The sequence below is a fragment of the Panthera tigris genome, chromosome B3 (genome assembly GCF_018350195.1).
Source record: "Panthera tigris isolate Pti1 chromosome B3, P.tigris_Pti1_mat1.1, whole genome shotgun sequence".
NCBI classification, from domain to species: Eukaryota; Metazoa; Chordata; class Mammalia; order Carnivora; family Felidae; genus Panthera; species Panthera tigris.
Genome location: NC_056665.1, coordinates 10,211,388 through 10,230,849, shown reverse-complemented (window position 1 = coordinate 10,230,849; position 19,462 = coordinate 10,211,388). Strand labels below are relative to the sequence as shown.

The 19,462-nt window shown below is 40.2% G+C and overlaps 1 protein-coding gene across 1 annotated transcript in view; it reads right to left on the bottom strand.

The window, feature by feature from the left end:
- Positions 1-19,090, bottom strand: part of SV2B (synaptic vesicle glycoprotein 2B) — a 208,697-nt gene extending 189,607 nt beyond the window's left edge. The window contains 1 exon segment of the mRNA XM_007078246.3: positions 18,951-19,090. The gene's annotated coding sequence lies outside the window, so the exon portion shown is untranslated.
- Between the last annotated feature and the right edge of the window lie 372 nt (positions 19,091-19,462).

Here is a 19,462-nt window from a genome sequence, read left to right as displayed (position 1 = left end):
TTTCACTATGTATTGATTTTGTAGGTGAAAGTCTCTTTTTGTTTAATCATTTTAAAGATATCATTCATTGTCTTCCTGCTGCCACACTTTCAATTGAAAAGTCTGCTGTTAGTCTTGTTATCACTTCTTTGAAAGTAATCTCTTTTCACTTCTTTAATATTTTCTTTTAGAAGTTTAATTATCATGTTCCTATGGATTTTTTCTTTATATTTATCCTGATTGTAGTTCTCTGAACATCTCCGAACAAATTCTCAGCCTCTATCTTTTCAAATGTTGTTTCTGCCCTATTAACTCTCCTATGCTCTTACATCAAGACAGAGCACATACATATGTTCCACATAATTAAACCATTTCGATATCTTCCTACATTTCTATTACATTCTATTTTTTCTATTCCCTTTTTACCCTCTCTGTTCTTTAGCTTGAATATTTTCTATTGGCTTTTCTTTGAGTTCACTAAACTTGTTTTCTGCTGTGACCAATTTGCTGTTAAACACATCCGATGAGTTCTAACTCAAGTCTAAATATTACATTTTTCAATGTCCACTTGAGTACTTTGCATAGGCTTTTTTGAAGTTTTATTTTTGTCCATTTTGTTCATCCTTTCCTCTATTTTCTTTGATGTATTTGTAACAACCTCTACTAACTTCAACATGTGGATAATTTAGTCTCCTTAATTATCTTTTCCTTTATATAAATTATTACTAACAATTTTCTTGCCTCTTTGCATGTATCCTGACTTTTTCATTGTATGTGAAGGAACCATTGAAAACTGAACTTGTTATTTTCCTCCAGAAATGGCTCACCATGCCTCTCTTAGGTAGACAAGATGAGGTGTCGATCACCTTGGTCTATTCAGGAATTAAGTTTCCAAAGAGCTAGATAGTAGCTTTACTTAGACTAATTTCACCCATTTTTATATGTCTCAAAGATGAAATCTGTCTTATGTTTGTTGTAGGACATCACTTCCAACGGAAATTTTTCTCAGAAGCACTGTGAGACTGCAAAATATTTCATCTGCCTCTCCAGGACCTGGCTTCATATACCCCCAAACTCAGTGCTCAGCAAATATCTGACATTTGAGCATTCTCTAGATTTCAAACCAGCATATCAAGCCATATGGTAGTCTAAATCTCTGCTGGTTTTTCCTCCCCTGGTATAGTCTCTCTGCCTATTTCTCATCCCATGATCAGACTCAGCAAATCTGCCTAAGGAAGAAAAAAGTGAACTCAGCTCACCTAGAAAGAGCACCTCTGTCTCTGGAAGTTCGTTTAGTCCTTTTTGCTTCCACCCTCCTCAGATATCTTTTAAAATATGATTTCTAATTTCTTTTCTAGTTGATCAAAAGATTAATGGCTTACCATTACTTATTAAATCTTACTGGAAGTAGGAACTGATTTGCTAACTCTTTAATCCTCCTGACATTTTTATGAGATAGTTACCATGTTCATTTTCAGCTGTGTAACTTGCCAAGGATCACATAATAGCAAATAAGGAAACCAGGAGATGGGCCTAAGCTCTCTCATTCCCAAACTAGGGCTGATGCTAGCCATGATGATATATTGCCTCCAATGGATGGGAATATCCTTTTCTAATAGGTGAAGAAATGCACATTCTGATTTCTGACTGAAAATCTGAAGAGAAGACCATTTTTTAAGCCTTCCTTTGGGATTTGTTTTGAGTCAGATATGTAAATTAATTACTTTAAATTCAAGGCACATCTCTTACCAAAAATTTTCTATAGAAACGAAATTACCTTTTTCTATCACTCAAGACCCAAGAGATAAATTTCACTTAATCAAAAGCCTTTTTTGTCTCTGTTTTCTTTAGGAAACATAAGGGACAACTGTCAAATTTTCCATGTCCTCCTCCCACAGAATACTACTGTTAATTGTGACAATTCCCTTCAATAATACAAATACATCATAGAGAACACCTTCATTTTATGTTTCTCATGTTTGGAATGTAAGTGACCTCCTAAACAGCTGGATTGGAACAACAAAGGTTAAGATTAATTAGAGCAAAAACTGGAAATCCACAATCAATTTGTATTTTGAAAAGAACCAAAGAATACCAGATGAAAGCCTAGAGGCCATCAGGCAGCTATTGGTTCATGGCTACAAAGGAAAAGTCACAACATACGTTACGATGTGGAAACAAGCACATTCTCAAACAGTGTTCATTCACTCTTTGTGGGCCTTTGCCTAAGAATAATGTGATAATGATAAACTCCTTCTAGCTACAATTTTAACCAGATAAAGGTTTAAGATGCAAAGAATCAGAATCTCTTCCACTCCCTGTCCTGGCAGGAAGGAACTTCAGATTTGACCATAATAAAATCCAGTTCATCAACTTACTAAACAGACTTAGGGTTGTTGGTTTTTAGGAAGGAGAGTCACGTGAGAGTGCAGAAAAATAATAATAATAATAATAATAATAATATAATAATTATTATTATTATTATTACATAAAGAAAGCAATGGTCTGCTTGAAAGCAGAATCATAAACCCAAATCTCGAAGAGGAAAAAAGAAACCCACAAAATCCCATGACAAGATTTTAAATATTCCTATTACCTTTTGCTGCTTGCCAATCAACCAAAGAAGGCCGTGATTTCCTTGCATTGGGATGTCTGCTAGACTCGTCGGTTCATTTCCTGGATTATCACTCTATAAATTCTGATGCTTCAATTATGCTACCATCAAATGATGTTAAAACTCCACTCTTTGTGTATTCACAAAAGGCCTTTAACTCTACCTGCCAGTATAACAATCAACTTAACAGCTATCTTTACATGTGTTTACCACTTAAAAGGTATTGAATGAAAATTTTTGCTAATCTTCATAAACACACTGCAAGTTATGCACATTATTCTTATTTTATAGATAAAAAACAAGCTTAGAGGGGTGAGGTGGTTTGCCTGAAGCCACACAAACAGGAAATGGTGGGGCTAAGAGTTAAATCATGAGATAGTTCAAAGCCTGGGCTGGTTCCATAAAATCGCCCTTCTTCCCTTGGCAGTCTTGGCTCCTCTTCACTTTGGGTCCATTCCAGCTGTCCTGTCTTATCCCTTGTCACTTCCAACCCCCCCACCCCCATTCTACCCAAACTGGTCCATCCCTTCAAATATTTGGTACTTACTTTCTCTTCTGCATCCTTGCACACATAAATTCCTCGTAACAATTTTCAGTCCTCAGCCCTATAAAAAGCCAATTTCTCTTTCAAGTTCCTGCTGAGATTCTATCTCCTCCAATAAATCTGACGAAACCACCCTATTACCTCTGCCAGCTCTCCACAGCAATCTCTCCTTCCCGATATGTCTATGACATGTATTCTGTACTATTTGTTCATTCATTCATTCAAGAGAAGTATATTAACTTCAAACAATGGAGACACAGAGATGACTAGAAGTGAAATCCCGTAACAGATATATAAAGGTAAGATATGTTTCAAAATGCATGAACAGGGGTAGCTGGGTGGCTCAGTGGGTTGGTGTCTGAACCTTGATATCCACTCAGGTTGTGATCTGGTCGTGGGAATGAGCCCTGAGCCAGGATCTGCACTGGGCATGAAACCTGCTTGGGATTGTCTCTCTCTTTCTCTGCCCCTCCCCCACTCACACTTTCTCTCTCTCTTTCTCTCTCTCAAAAATAAACATTAAAAAATGTATTAACATATACACCTATATGTACAACCATATTAATAATAGCTGACATTATTAAGTACTTACTATTTACCAGGCACTATGCTAGGCCACGTACGTGTTCTAACTCAATCTTCAGAGCAACTCTCTGAAGTACTTTTTTATTTGTGAGAGTACCGATACACAGTTCAAACAAGTTTTCCAAGGTCATAGAGCTAGGAGATTGAACGAATTAGCTTCAGAACCTGTGCTTTCAAAACCACTACCATATTTATGTTCAGATACATCACAGAGGAAACAAGCCTGCCTCATGGAAGACTTCACAAAAGAGGTGATGTTTTAACAGTCTTGAAGAAGGATGAGTTCTTCAGGGGGACCAGAAGATTGACACTGTAGTTGGTTCCCTAGCATCCAGTCCAGTCTTCTTAAGCAACTGTGAAGTTTGGAAAAGTATGGAGAAGATGGAACCCCATGAGTGGCCCATGACTGGTTAGTGAGGTCAGTAATTCCAGTATTTCCAGTGCTCTGGTCCATGACTCACTCAGAAACTCAAGCCTAATAGCATTTCTTTGCAACAGAAATTGGTTCAAGAAAGTCCACGAGATCACACTGAAGAGAAAACTACTCTTTCTCTTCTCCTGGACATGAAAAACGAAATAAGTAGCCCTGCTTGCTACTGGCAGTCATTTCACAACCATGAAGAGGACCAGCATTAACCTGATGGTCATGGTTTTCATCTGAGTTGCCCACTCCTCAGCCAGGATTTCACCTTCCACCTGCTTTTCACCTAACTCTCCACCATAGGAAGTCATCAGTTGTAATCGTAGTTCAGGCCGGGGCTTTGAACCACCCTCCTTTCCACCAACAACGGGGTCCTCGCCACCATCTGACCAGTGAGTGATCCAGTCACAGAATCCATCCTGAGTGAGCCTGAGGCAGGGGTTCGTAAGCACCTAGTCTACCCAGAGTGACCCCCGGGAACAAGACTGGGGAGACTCTGAGGAGCAAAACAAGGAGAAAAGGAAACTAAATACAAGGAAGGGCACATTACCAAACTAGTCACTACTGTTGATAGATGGACGCTTCTGCTACTGGGAAACTCTGAAGAATTCTATAGACTATAACTCAGAAATGTCACCACTGGATATGTGGAAGAGTGAAACATGTTTCTGCCAGTTTTCATCTCCCATTGGTCAAATGTTACCTTCTTCATACTTGCAGATTTGCATGTGCACCAGCGTCCAGCTGGCCCTTCCGTTCGTTCCCACAAGAGCCGGGAAACGGGTATCGGAAAAGGCCTGGGGCAGAAAGTGAAAAACATGGCAGCTGAAGCAAGGTGCCGATACAGCTGTGCAGAGCTTACCCCTGCACGAATGGCTAGATCGGAGGTGGAATGAAGTATCTACACAATAGTACCAGATGTCACAGAGAGAAATAAAAAGCACTTGCAAGCCCAAGGTCATTATCCAGCTGCTAGAATCTGGCTACCTCTGTAGCTCCAGTTATGTGAGGACGATAACTTCCTTATTGTCGAAGCCACTTCATTCCTTTTAACCCTCTCCCCTTTCTTAAAAGGAGACTACTAGGGGAAACGTATACATATATCATGTGTGAACTGTGACACGGGACGTAGCTGGAGGAAGGCAGCCAGAAATACAGAATTTGTTTTCCTTGAGACAGAAGATTTGTTGCAAAGCCTTAATGGTACTGTGTTGTCCATGTTCAAAACTGCTATTTTTTATAAAAACTAAAGCATGTTGTCTTTTCTGTAATCTGAAGCTAAAATCCTGCCAACTTTTACAGAGGGCATTCCATACAGAAGAAATAATACGGACAAAAGAAGCAAAAAAAGTCATTAATCAGCTCAGTTTTTCATTCAATAAATTTAGGGTGCCTCTCATGTTCCAGTTGTTGTCACTGACGATACAACAGGGAAACACAGACAAAATTCCCCACTATCAAGGTGCTTACAGTCTGGTAAGGGAAACAGACAGTAAATAAATAAATAGGAAGGGGGGAAGGTAAGATGGACAGTTTTTTAAAAATTTTTTTAATGTTTTATTTTATTTTTGAGAAAGAGAGACAGAGCATGAGTGGTGGAGGGACAGAGAGAGAGAGAGAGACACAGAATCCGAAGCAGGCTCCAGGCTCTGAGCTGTCAGCACAGAGCCCGACGCGGGGCTCGAACTCACAAAATGCAAGATCATGACCTGAACCGAAGTCAGATGCTTAACCAGCTGAACCACCCAGGTACCCCAAGACTGACATAGTTTTAAAGGCTCATTTGGCTTCTGTATTAAGGACAGACTGTAAGGGACAGGAGTGGAAGCAAGGAAACCAGTTTAGATGTCAAGGCAGTAATTTGGGCTAGAAATGATGGTGGCCGGACAAGAGTGGTGCGAGGTATCCATTCCCATCCCCTTTATTGGGCATGTCAGTAAAATCTTTGAGGAGGCAGATGGCTGAGAAGGAAAAATGAACTCCAGACTGACAGAGAAAGAAATAACATAGAAAAGGGCACTGGGTGAGTGTTAGAGAGGACATTTGATTGGGGGTGGGGATGGGGGGCAAGTATATGAAAGAGACAGAGATTTAAAGAAACGTGGGTTATGAACTGAATCTACTTTAATGTTAAACAATAGGCATATGATTGATAATATTGGAATTATTTTTAACTACTTTAAGTCACTGGGTTGTGTTTCTTTAAATTTAACACCTTGCAAAGGCTGGACCCTGTGGGACCCAAAATATATCGGGTTGCACTGAATGAAATTTGTCCTGTTTAACACATTTTGAAAGTGATTTTAAAATATGTCTACTCCTTAGTTTATTTAAACCTTTCCCTCTGGCATACATTAAATACCGACTCCTGCAAAGAAAACTAGAAAGAAGGCATTTAGATATGAATCAAACTAGAACCAGGATCAAAGGGAGTCTTGTTAGATAGAATGTAGTTCAGAAGTGAAGTTAACTAGGGCGCCTGGCTGGCTCAGTCGGTTAGGCATCCAACTTCAGCTCAGGTCATGATCTCATGGTTCGTGGGTTCAAGCCTCACGTCAGGCTCTGTGCTGACAGCTCAGAGCCTGGAGCCTGCTTTGGATTCTGTGTCTCCCTCTCTCTCTGCCCCTCTCAGGTCATTCTCTCTCTCTCTCTCTCTCTCAAAAATAAATAAACATTAAAAAAAAAAAATTTAGTGAAGTTTACTAAGTCCAGACTCCTCACATTAATCGTTTCATCATTCATATTTCCAAATATTTACACTTTCTTAAACAAGCCCCTTTTCTTTCCCTGAGAGAGATGCTTGGTTCTTAAGGAGCCCCAGGGTTTAGTAAAGGACAAGTGTATGAAGTAAAGTATGAATCACATTTGACCGTGAGGCCAAATCTTTGTGATGTGGTTGGTCTCCTTTCCACACTCAGTGGAACAGTAAAGCAGAGGAGCAGCTGGACGACCAGTTGAGCAGAGAGCACTGTATGGCCTCCTGGTTTAAAACACTGGAGGGGCACCTGGGTGGCTCAGCCAATTGAGCCTCCAACTCACAGCTGAGCCTCACAGCCATCAGACTGAGCCAGGCATTGGACTCCATGCTGGGCGTGGAGTCTGCCTAAGATTCTCTCTTTCCCTCCGCCTCTTGCTCTCTCTCTCCGAAAAGAAAAAAAAAAAAGGGACAACAAATTCTTCCTTTAAATATTTTTTTTAGTTTACTCATTTGAGAGACAGAGAGTGAGCAGGGGAGGGGCAGAGAGAGAGGGAAAGAGAAAGAATGCCAAGCAGGCTCCATACTGGCAGTGCAGAGCCCAATGTGGGGCTCAAACTCACACACCGTGAGATCATGACCCGAGCTAAAACCAAGAGTTGGATGCTTAGCCAAATGAGCCACCCAGGTGCCCCAATAATTTCTTCCTTTAAAATGCAAGTATAGGGGCAGCTGGGTGGCTCAGTCAGTTGAGCACCTGACTCCTAGTTTTAGCTCAGGTCATGATCTCACAGTTCATGGGTTCGAGCCCCACTTCAGGTTCTACACTGGTAACTTGAAGCCTGCTTGGGATTCTCTGTCTCCCTCTCTCTCTCCCCCTCCCCTGATCACACACTTTGTTTCTCTATCCAAATAAATAAATAAACTTAATAAAATGAAATGAAAAGTATACAATGGAATATTACTCAGCAATCAAAAAGAATGAAATCTTGCAATTTGCAACAATGTGGATGGAACTAGAGTATATTATGCTAAGAGAAATAAATCAGTCAGAGAAAGACAAATATATGATTTCATTCAAATGTGGAATTAAAGAAATACAATGGATAAACATAGGGGAAAGGAAGGAAAAACAAGATAAAAACATAGAGGGAGGCAAACCATGAGAGACTCTTAAATTTTTTTTTCAATGGTTATTTATTTTTGAGAAAGAGACAGATAGAGTGTAAGTGGGGGAAGAAGAGAGAGGGAGGGAGACACAGAATCGGAAGCAGGCTCCAGGCTCTGAGCTGTCAGCACAGAGCCCGACGCAGGGTGCAAACACAACCACGAATGAGATCATGATCTGGGCTGTAGCCAGACGCTTAACCTACTGAGCCACCCAGGCACCATGAAGAGACTCTTAAATACAGAGAAGAAACTGAGGGTTGCTGAAGGGGAGGTGGGTGGGGGGATGAGCTAAATGGAGATAGGTATTAAGGAGGGCACTCAGTGGGATGAGCACTGGGTGTTATACGTAAGTGACGAATCACTGGGTTCTACTCCTGAAACCAATACTATACTGTATGTTAACTAACTTGAATTTAAGTAAGTAAATAAATAAATAAAATTCAAGTATACTCTGAGAGTATCTATAACACCTCTAGGCACTTATAACAATGCCCCAATTATCGAGGATGGTAGGCAATGGGGCACTGACAAAGACTATCAGGAAGAATCCTAAAAACTAAGGAAATCAGGGAACCGAAGCTCTGGTCCATCTCTGCCTAGTATCTAGATTTATAGCTTTATGAAAGGCACATCACTTCAACAAATGGCATTGGGAAAACTGGACAGCCACATGAAAAAGAATGAAGTGCAACTTTATACCATATTCAAAAATTAATTCAAAATAGAACAACGACCTAAATACTAGAGCTGAAATATAAAACTCTTAGAAGAACATGTAAGAGGAAATCTGCATGACATTGGATTTGGCATTGCTTTTTTATACGACACCAAAAGGACAGGAAACAAAAACAAAAATAGATAAATTGGACTCCATCAAAATTACAAGCTTTCGTGCATCAAAGAACATAATCAATGGAGTGAAAAGCAACCCACAGAATGGGAGAAAATATTTGCAAGTCCTATATTACAGAATGGGTAATATCAAAAATATATATATAGAACTCCTACAACTCAGCAACAAAAACCAACAACCTAATTTTAAAAATGGACAAAGAACTTGAATAGATCCTTCCCCCAAAAAAATATGCAAATGCCAACAAGCACATAAAAAGATGCTCAACATCACTCATCACTAAAGAAATGCAAATAAATACCACAATGGGATGCCACCTCACATTCATTACGATGGGGAAGGAAGGAAGGAAGGAAGGAAGGAAGGAAGGAAGGAAGGAAGGAAAAGAGGGAGGGAGGTGAGGGAAAAAAAGAAAAGAAAAGAAAGAAAAGAAAAGAAAAGAAAAGAAAAGAAAAGAAAAGAAAAGAAAAGAAAAGGACAGAAAGGAAAGGAAAGGAAAACAAGAGACAAGAAGTATTGACAAAGATGTAGAAAAATTAGAACCCTTACACCCTGTTGGTAGAACTGTAAAATGGTGCTGCTTCTATCGAAAACAGTTGTTCTTCAAAAAATAAAAAATAAGCCACCACTTGGGTGTCTCAGTCATTTGAGCATCAGACTCTTGATTTCGGCTCAGGTCATGATCCCAGGGTTGTGGGATACAGCCTTGTGTCGGGCTCTGCACTGAGCATGGATCCTGCTTGAGATTCTATCTCTCTCTCTCCCTCTGCCCCTCTCCTCCACTCTCATGCTCTCTCTCTGAAATGAAATGAAATGAAATGAAATGAAATAAATTAAAATTAAAAAAGAAACAGCATTAACATTTGATCCAGCAATTTGACCTATGGGCATATGCCCAAAAAGAAATGGAAGGAGGGACTTGAAGATATATTTTAAGACCCAAGTTATACCGGCATTATTTACAATAGCCAAGCAGTGAAAGCAGCCCAGTGTCCATCAATGGATGAGTGGATAAACAGAAGGTGATTTACACATACAATGGACTATCAGTCAGCCTTTAAAGAGAAGGAAATGCTCTGTAGAGGCCAAGATGGCAGAAGAGCCTGGAAGTTGTTTTTGCATCTCTCGTCCCTGAAATGCAGCCAGATCAACACTAAACCATCCTGCACACCTAGAAACCTGATTTGAGGATTAACACAACAATCTGCACAACCTGAACCACAGAACTTGGCGGGTATGTGTTGCAGAGAGGTGAACTGGGGGAGAGAGAAGCTGCGGAGGGCAGGGAGCTGTTTTTGCTTGTGGAGAGAGGATGGAGACGGCAGGTGGGGGTGGAAATACGGGAAAGCATCCCTCCCCTCAAGGCAGCTGGAGAGAAAAGAAAGAGTATTCAAGGGACTGAACAAAAAAATGGAGAAAGGAGAAAGGAGAGAGTTTAAATTCCATTAAGACTCTATGAACAGGGGGGCCAAAGAGTCTGGAGCTCCACAGCTCATTAACTGGCAGAGCTCTGGTGGGAAGGGTGAATCCCCAGGAACGGACAGCAAGGTCCTGAGGGTCCTTAGGCCACACAGGGAGAGGAGGTCCCCCTGCTGGGAGGCCCTTGGTAGAGGCTGTGTGACCATCCCACAGGCAACGGTCCCAGCAGACCCAGGAGAACAACCACATTCACTGGTGCTGGAACAAGGACATAAAATGGGAAACGTGGCACCACATGTGTGTTGTGATTTTCCATAATCCCTGAAAACGCTGCCGCTACACGATTGCATGAACTTTTTCTGGGGCGGGCTAGCACCCAGCCAGTCTCTGGGCATGGGCAGCAGCACGGTCTCCGTGCATGTTCCTGAGTGCGGCCGGCACCCGGCCAGTATTCAGTGAGACCCTCCCGCAGAGGGGCGGAGCGGGTCAAAGCCACGGTCCCTCAGAAGTGAGGGGTCGGGAAACACAGCCGCATCCCAGAGAAACTCAGGAGGGAGGCGCCGCCAGGCAACCTGATGGCTTGGTCACAGACGGTGTCAAAGCAGGCAGTGGCAGAAGCTGGAGACAGGACAGGTGTGCGACTGCTGGTGGGGAGAACGTAGTTGTGATACTAGAGTCTGGTAGCTGGGTGACACCTTTTTCACCACTCCCGCGCATGCTCATTAGCACCTACAAGCGCCACAATTCACCCCAGTAAGCTAAGCAGCGCCATCTAGTGGAGAATGGAGCTGTTACACTAGGCCCCGCCCAACTGGGCCAACCTCTTCAGGAACACAAATCTCTCTGCCTGCTTAGTTTCTGGACTCTAAAGGGCTTCATAGTTTGGCTTCTAGGGGAAATTGATGTAATTTGAATCGTATTTCAGTCTGTTCACTGGTCCATCTATTCCATTTTTTTCTTTTCCTTTTCTTTCCTTATTCTTGAATACAGAAAGAGAAAAAATTATTTTTATTTTCCATTTTTATTAAAAATACTTTTCTTTAATTTTTTTCTCTACAATATTTTTTATTTTTGTAAATTTTTCAAATTTTACTTCCATCATTCCAATTTATTCTATCTCACTGTATTCATTTTTTTCAAATTTTTAAACGTTTTCCTTTTTTTTTTCTTTTCTTATCTTTCCCTTTTTTCTCTAATCTATCAAGCTCCTTTCCACAACCAGACCAAAACACACCTAGGATCTAGCATCATTTACTTAATCTTTTGTGTTGTTTTTACTTTTTAATTTTAATTTTTTTACCTTATTAATTGCTTTTCTTCCCTCAAAATGATGGAACAAAGGAATTCACCCCAAAGAAAGAACTGGAAGAAATGACAGCCAGGGACTTAATCAACACAAGATACAAGCAAGATGTCTGAACCAGAATTTAGAATCAAAATAATAAGAATACTAGCTAGGATAGAAAATAGATTAGAATCCCTTTCTCTGGAGATAAAAGAAGAAAAAGCTAGTCAGGATGAAATAAAAAATGCTATAATAAGCTGCAATCTTGAATGGATGCCACGGTGGCAAGGATGGATGAGGCAGAAAAATGAATCAGCAATATAGAAGACAAACTTATGGAGAATAATGGAGAAAAAAAAAGGGGAGACTAAGGCAAAAAGCACGATTAAAGAATTAGAAATCAGTGACTCATTAAAAAGCAACAACATCAGAATCATAGGGGTCCCAGAAGAGGAAGAGAGAGAAAAAGGGGTAGAAGGGTTATGTGAGCATATCATAGCAGAATCCTAACCTGGGGAAAGACACAGACATCAAAATCCAGGAAGCACAGAGGACTCTCATTAGATTTAAAAAAAAACCCACCATCAATAAGGCATATCACAGTCAAATTCACAAAATACTCAGGCAAGGAAAGAATCATGAAAGCAGCAAGGGAAAAAAAGTCCCTAACCTACAAGGGAAGACAGACCAGGTTCGCAGCAGACCTATCCACAGAAACTTGGCAGGCCAGAAAGGAGTGGCAGGATATATTCAATGTGCTGAATCAGAAAAATATGTAGCCAAGAATTCTTTATCCAGCAAGGTTGTCATTCAAAATAGAAGGAGAGATAAAATGTTTTCCAGAAAACAAAAGTTAAAGGAGTTTGTGACCACTAAACCAGCCCTGCAAGAAATTTTAAGGGGGACTCTCTGAGGGGAGAAAACAACAACAACAACAACAACAACAACAACAACCTAAAGCAAGAAAGACTAGAAAGGACCAGAGAACACCAGAAACTCCCAACTCTACAAGCAACATGATGGCAATAAATTCCTATCTTTCAGTACTCACTCTAAACTTCAGTGAACTAAACGCTCCAATCAAAAGTCATCGGATAACAGAATGGATAAGAAAACAAGATCCATCTATGTGCTATTTACAAGAGACCCACTTGAGACCTAAAGACACCTTCAGATTGAAAGTAAGGGGATGGAGAACCATCTATCATGCTAAAGGTCGCCAAAAAAAGCCAGAATAACAATATTTATATCAGACAATCTAGACTTCAAAATAAAGAGTGTAACAAGAGATGAAGAAGGGCATTATATCATAATTAAGGGGTCTTTCCACCAAGAAGACCTAACAATTGTAAACATTTATGCTCCAAATGTGAGAGCACCCAAATATATAAATCAATTAATTACAAACATAAAGAAATTCATTGATAATAATACCATATTAGTAGGGGACTTCAAAGCCCCACTTACAACAATGGACAGATCATCTAAACAGAAAATCAACAAGGAAACAATGGCTTTAAATGACACACTGGACCAGATGGACTTAAAAGATATATTCAGAACATTTCATCTGAAAGCAGCAAATACACATTCTTCTCCAGTGCACATGGAACATTCTCCAGAATAGATCACATACTGGGACACAAATCAGCCTTCAACGGGTACAAAAAGATTGAGATCATACCGTGCATATTTTCAGACCACAATACTATGAAACTCGAAATCAACCACAAGAAAAAATGTGGAAAGATAAGAAATACTTGGAGACTAAAGACCATCCTACTAAAGAATGAATGGGCTAATCAAGAAGTTAAAGAGGAAATTAAAAAGTACATGGAAGCCAATGGAAATGATAACACCACAGCCCAAAACCTCTGGGATACAGCAAAGGTGGTCATAAGAGGAAAGTATATAGCAATCCAGGCTTCCTAAAGAAGGAAGAGAGGTCTCAGATGCATAACCTAACCTCGCACCTTAAAGAGCTGGAAAAAGAACAGCAAATAACACCCAAAACCAGCAGAAGACAGGAAATAATAAAGATTAGAGCAGAAATCAATGCTATCGGCAACAAAAAAACAAAACAAAACAAAAACAGAACAGATCAATGAAACCAGGAGCTGGTTCTTTGAAAGAATTAACAAAATTGATAAACCACTAGCCAGTTTGATCAAACAGAAAAAGAAAAGGACCCAAATAAATAATATCAAGAATGAAAGAGGAGAGATCACAACCAACACAACAGAAATACAAACAATATAAGACAATATTATCAGCAATTATATGCCAATAAAATGGGCAATCTGGAAGAAATGGACAAATTCCTAGAAACATATACACTACCAAAACTGAAACAGGAAGAAATAGAAAATTTGAACACACCCATAACCAGTAAAGAAACCGAATTAGTAATAAAAAATCTGCCACAAAAAAAAAAAAAAAATACAAGAGTTCAGGGCCAGATGGCTTTCCAGGGGAATTCTATCAAATACTTAACAAAGAGTTAACACATATTCTCTTGAATCTTGAAGCTGTTCCAGAAAACAGAAATAGAAGGAAAACTTCCAAATTCTTTCTATGAAGCCAGCATTACCTTGATTCCAAAACCAGACAAACACCCCAGTAAAAAGGAGACCTATAGACCAATTTCCCTGATGAACATGGATGCAAAAATCCTCAACAAGATATTAGCCAACCGGATCCAATAATACATTAAAAAAATTATTCACCATGACCAAGTTGGATTTATACCTGGGATGCGGGGCTGGTTTAATATCCACAAAACAATCAATGTGATACATCACATAAATAAATGAAAAGATAAGAACCACATGATCCTTTCAATCGATAACAGAGAAAGCATTTGACAAAATACAGCATCCTTTCTTGATAAAAACCCTCAAGAAAGTAGGGATAGAAGGAGCATACCTTGAGATCATAAAAGCCATACATGAAACACCCAATGCTAATATCACCCTCAGTGGAGAAAACCTGAGAGCCTTCCCCTAAGGTCAGGAACAAGACAGGGATGTCCACTCTCACCACTGTTATTCAGCATAGTATTGGAAGTCTTAGCCTCAGAAATTAGATAACACAAAGAAGAAAAGGCATCCAAATCGGCCATGAGGAGGCCAAACTTTCACTCTTCGCAGATGACATGATAATCTATATGGAAAACCCGAAAGATTCCACCAAGAAACTGCTAGAACTGATTCATGAATTCAGCAAAGTTGCAGGATATAAAATCAATGCACAGAAATTGGTTGCATTCCTATATACCAACAATGAAGCAACAGAAAGAGAAACCAAGGAATCGATCCCATTTACAATTGCACCAAAAACCATAAAATACCTAGGAATAAATCTCACCAAAGAGGTGAAAAATCTGCACACTGAAAACTATAGAAAGCTTATGAAAGAAATTGAAGAAACAAAAAAATGGAAAAATATTCCATGCTCCTGGATAGGAAGAACAAATATTGTTAAAATGTCGATACTACCCAAAGCAATCTACATATCAAAATAACACCATCATTCTTCACAGAGCTAGAACAAATAATCCTAAAATTTGTATGGAAACAGTGAAGACCCTGAATAGCCAAAGCAATCTTAAAAAACAAAACCAAAGCTGGAGGCATCACAATCCCAGACTTCAAGCTGTATTACAAAGCTGTAATCATCAAGACAGTATGGTACTGGCACAAGAACAGACACTCAGATCAATGGAACAGAATAGAGAACCCAGAAATGGACCCACAAACATATGGCCAACTAATCTTTGACAAAGCAGGAAAGAATATCCAATCGAATAAAGACAGTCTCTTCAGCAAGTGGTGCTGGGAAAACTGGACAGCGACATGCAGAAGAATGAACCTGGACCACTTTCTTACACCGTACACAAAAATAAACTCAAAATGGATGAAAGACCTCAATGTAAGACAGGAAGACATCAAAATCCTCGAGGAGAAAGCAGGCAAAAACCTTTTTGATCTTGGCCACAGCAACTTCTTACTCACCATGTCTCCAGAGGCAAGGGAAACAAAAGCAAAAATGAACTATCGGGACCTCATCAAAATAAAAAGCTTCTGCACAGCAAAGGAAACAATCAGCAAAACTAAAAGGCGAACCGACAGAATGGGAGAAGATATCTGCAAATGACATATCAGATAAAGGGTTAGTATCCAAATCTACAAAGAACTTATCAAACTCCACACCCAAAAAACAAATAATCCAGTGAAGAAATGGGCAAAAGACATGAATCGACACTTCTCCAAAGAAGACATCCAGATGGCCAACTGACACATGAAAAAATGCTCAACATGACTCATCATCAGGGAAATACAAATCAAAACCACAACAAGATATCACCTCACACCTGTCAGGATGGCTAACATTAACAACTCAGGCAACAACAGATGTTGGGGAGGGTGCAGAGAAAAAGGATCTCTTTTGCGCTGCTGGTGGGAATGCAAACTGGTGCAGCCACTGTGGAAAACAGTATGGAGGTTCCTCAGAAAATTAAAAATAGAACTACCCTACGACCCAGCAATTGCACTACTAGGTATTTATCCAAGGGATACAGGTGTGGTGTTTCAAAGGGGCACATGCACCCCAATGTTTATAGCAGCACTATCAATAATAACTAACATATGGAAAGAGCCCAAATGTCCATCGATGCATGAATGGATAAAGAAGATGTGGTATATACATACAATGGAGTATTACTCAGCAATCAAAAAGAATGAAATCTTGCCATTTGCAACTATGTGATGGAACTAGAGGGTATTATGTTAAGTGAAATTAGTCAGAGAAAGACAAAAATTATATGACTTCACTCACATGAGGACTTTAAGAGACAAAACGGATGAACATAAGGGAAGAAAAAATAATATAAAAACAGGGAGGGAGATAAAACATAAGAGACTCTTAAATATGGAGAACAAACAGAGGGTTGCTGGAGGGGTCGTGGGAAGGGGGATGGGCTACATGGGTAAGAGGCACTAAGGAATCTACTCCTGAAATCATTGTGGCCCTATATGCTAACTAACTTGGATGTAAACTAAAAAATATATATAAATTATTTTTAAAAAAAGAAGGAAATGCTGACTCATGCTACAACACGGATGAACCTGAGGACATTACATTAAGTGAAATAAGCCAGTCCCCAAGGGACAAAGAGTATATGATTCTACTTATAGGAGGTACCTAGAGCAGTCACATTTGTAGAGACAGAAAGTAGGATGGTGGCTGCCAAGGGCTGGGGGAGGAGGACAAGAGTTGTCGAGTGAGTAGAATTTCGGTTTTGCAAAATATAGGGAGTTCTGGGGATGGATGGTAGAGATGGTCGCCCAACAACAGGAATGTACCAAATGGCACTGAACTACACACTTAAAAATGGAGAGTGTGATGCTAAGTGAAATAAGCCATACAGAGAAAGACAGATACCATATGGTTTCACTCTTATGTGGATCCTGAGAAACTTAACAGAAACCCATGGGGAGGGGAAGGAAAAAAAAAAAAGAGGTTAGAGTGGGAGAGAGCCAAAGCATAAGAGACTCTTAAAAACTGAGAACAAACTGAGGGTTGTTGGGGGGTGAGAGGGAGGGGAGGGTGGGGGATGGGTACTGAGGAGGGCACCTTTTGGGATGAGCACTGGGTGTTGTATGGAAACCAATTGGACAATAAATTTCATATATTGGAAAAAAAAATGGTTTAGATGGTAAGGGCGCCAGGTGGCTCAGTCAGTTGAGCGTCTGACTCTGGATTTCGACTCAGGTCATGACCTCACGGCTTGTGGGATGGAGCCCCACATCAGGTTCTGCACTGACAGCAAGGAGCCTACTTGGGATTCTCTCTCTCTCTCTCTCTCTCTCTCTCTCCCCCTCTCTGCTCCTTCCCCCCCCACACACACAAATAAATAAAAAGCATTCTTTAAATCTTTTTTAAAAAGTGGTCAAAATGGTAAATTTTATATACATAAAATATAGTTTACGACAATTTAAAAAATGTTTAAGATAATGAATAGAAAATGTTTTCACAGGGGCGCCTGGGTTGCTCAATCAGTTTAGTGTCTGCCTTCGACTCAGGTCATGATCTCATTGCTCATGAGTTCAAGCCCCGTGTGGGGCTCTGTACTGACAGCTCAGAGCCTGGAGCCTGCTTCAGATTCCGCGTTTCCCTCTCTGTCTGCCCCTCCCCCATTCTCTCTCTCTCTCTCTAATATAAATAAACATTAAAAAAAAAAAGAAAATGCTTTCACAGTGTGTCATATACAGAATATACTCCAACCATAATAAACTGCATACCTGTCATCATATCACTACGTTTTCTTGAGTGGAAGCCCAAGACAGTGCCAACATGTCACAAGTTCCTTTCTGGGAAAAAGCACTGTAATGGGATGATATCATCAGAAATTTTAGAAATGTCTGAGAAATCATTTAGTCCCATTCCCCAAAAGAAGACAAGTTACAATGCCTTGACAATTCTTAGAGTTCTTATTTCTAAAATGAGAGGTTTAGACAATTTAATTAAACCGTCTGCAAGTCCTTTCCTCTGTCACAGTTCTCTGTTCTGAGTCAATAGTGTGTCAACTGTATTCAGGTCCTCCAGGAGGAAGGCAGGCTAAGGGGTTTTGCTCTGGATGTTTCAGTACATATATACACACACACACACCTTGCTTCAAGCAGAGACGCTCACTTTTCATATGCTGCAGTTATGTTCAATATTTACTTTCTTGAAAACATTTTTCTAATTTAAAAAAAATCAAAAGCTACATTTTTCAGGAAGCCAGCTAAGCGTCCTAAGTAGAGGTCAGCCTATGAGAAGCTGGGGTGTGGAACCAGGCACGGCACTGGATGGCTAATAAAAATTCAAGGTGCACTGATGTAGGAAAACATAAGAACTGGATTGGCAGGAGGTACCAAGCTCCTCCTTAGTTATTATGCTCATTTTGGTCTCAAAGTCTTGTGTTCTTCTTGAAAAGAGAACAGAAATTCACAGGTATAATTTCTATGTAGAGCAGAACCCACCGTATGTCAATCACTGGGGAAGCCACATCTTACCGATCTGACTATGGTCAAAGAATCCTATCTTAGAAGGAATGGGACAAAGGTTAGCTTGTATAGGAGGCTCAGTTGGTTAAGCATCCAACTTTGCTCAGGCCACGATCCCATGGTTCATGGGTTCTAGTCCCGCGTTGGGCTCTTTGCTGTCAGCTGGGAGCCTGGAGCCTGCTTGATTCTGTGTCTCCCTTGCTCTCTGCCCCTCCCCGACTCACAGTCTATCTCTGTCTCTCTCAAAAATAAATAAACATTACAAAAAATTAAAAAAAAAAGTTTTGTGACTTAAAAGAGGTAAATAAATTTCACTTATTTAAAAAATTCACTTACCTGGCTTCCTCAGCCTACTATTCACCTGGGTGAATTCTTGTCATTGTTAAAAACTCAGCTCATTTGTGGAGCGCCTGGGTGACTCAGTCGGTTGAGTGGCTGACTTCAGTTCAGGTCACGATCTTGCAGTCGGTGGGTTCAAGCCCCAAGTCTGGCTCTGTGCTGACAGCTCAGAGCCTGAAGGCTGCTTCGGATTCTGTGTCTCCCTCTCTCTCTGCCCCACCCCTGCTCATGCTCTGTCTCTCTGAAAAATAAACAAAACATTAAAAATTAAAAAAAAAAAAAACTTAGCTCATTTGCAACGCTTAAGGAAGCCACCCAGAGTGGGTAAAGTACCTTCTCCTCTCATCCCCAAACATTGTCATATATTTACACCACATATGCACATGTACCCCATGGCACTCGCCATTTTTTACTATCATTAACTATTATTTACTATCACCTTCTCCTGAGCTAGATATGCACTCCTCAAGCCAAAGTCTATGTTCTATTTATCTGTATCCTCAATCCAG